General features: G+C 32.1%; 1 long non-coding RNA gene across 1 annotated transcript; it reads left to right on the forward strand.

Annotated features, from left to right (window-relative positions):
- LOC143051351 (uncharacterized) lies at positions 1-1,252 on the forward strand. Its single transcript, XR_012970717.1, has 2 exons — positions 1-129; positions 882-1,252. It is a non-coding gene; the product is annotated as an uncharacterized LOC143051351 (long non-coding RNA).
- The last annotated feature ends 229 nt before the right edge of the window (positions 1,253-1,481 follow it).

Raw genomic sequence — 1,481 nt, forward strand, 5'->3', positions numbered from 1 at the left:
AGTGGAGATTGCTGCATTCCATCAGCATATCTGACAGTGATTGACATCAGAAGTAACTTCGCCAGATGTCATTTTTATCTCGGCGACATTGAATATGTAGAGAAATCGGAACCCGTGTTGTCAACAGTTGTAAGTGAATGTATCCTGTAATATTAACTTGAATTGTACACATCATTTAATACAAAGATGTACCTATATAAAATGTCTTGCTTAATCTAACTCCCGATTCCAAACGTAGGGGATATATTGCATTTACTATGTTGGTCCGTATAATGGATTGTTTGTCAGAAACTGGAAACAATGAAAAGAACATTCCATATATTTGATGATACTTTAAAACATGTCTCCAGTACTACTGAACAGTATTACTGAATATTTGTTCATGACCTTGATGATAATTTCGTGCGAATAAGCGGCAGAATGTACTATTAATTTGTCTAGTATACGTTTGTATCGTGTGTACAATTTTAAATGTTAGTTCTGGTCGCCGCCGGTACTTTTTGATATTATCAAAAGTTGACAGAAAACAATTGTCTTTTTCAACCTTTCTCTAAAACTGCTGTATTTTATACATAAAACAACGTAATAATGTTTTATCAGCAGATTGCTGATTATGAGTTATGTACGACAATATGGATAAATCTCACACTGGCTATTTTTCTTAACTTTGAATTTACGAGTAGGATATGCTTAGGACAACATTGATTTTATTGGTGATAGTACACTTTGAATGCAGGTATAATTTTCGACATATAAATATATTTATCATTCAGTAATAAAAGGATAAATCACATTTAAATTCGAATCCGCAATATGCTTTTAAACCAGCACTCAAATCTTTCATTTTTCAAATTCACATCATAATTACTTTTGTATTACAGGAGCAGATTGCTATCGGTGTTATTGCCGGTATTGTTGCTGGTTGTTTATTTGCATCGTTGATAATTGGAATAATTGTATATCGAAAAGCAATTAAACCTACATTAGAGGACAGTAAAATCAACCCATCAGATGTCTTTGGTGATTTGAAGTGCGATGTGTCGAACAAACCACCAATTGCAACAACACTACGTAACAACCTTTAGATATTGAAAATCTCGATCTAGAGTAGTCTTGTAAAGATTTTCCTGAATTAAAGTTTGGTGATGACAGATAGCAGGCATACGTTATAAACAGACCCGTTTTTTACATTTAAAATGATACTTTCTATGTTTTTTGTAATCAATCGAGAGAAAAAAACAAGATTACATTGTTTATGTTTTTGTTTATGTAACACTTGTTACTATCATGACTATGAAGTTTGTTAATATGTTTTGAAGTTATCTTTTAGAGGATTGGTCACTTAAGATAAGTACCTGACGTTAATTGTACCTATAGGATTCAGAAGAGGGACGAAAGATATCAGAGGGATAATCAGACTCATAGATTGAAAATAAACTGACAATGTCATGGCTAAAAATAAAAAGACAGACAATTAATAG

This window comes from Mytilus galloprovincialis, chromosome 11, assembly GCF_965363235.1.
Source record: "Mytilus galloprovincialis chromosome 11, xbMytGall1.hap1.1, whole genome shotgun sequence".
NCBI lineage: Eukaryota > Metazoa > Mollusca > Bivalvia > Mytilida > Mytilidae > Mytilus > Mytilus galloprovincialis.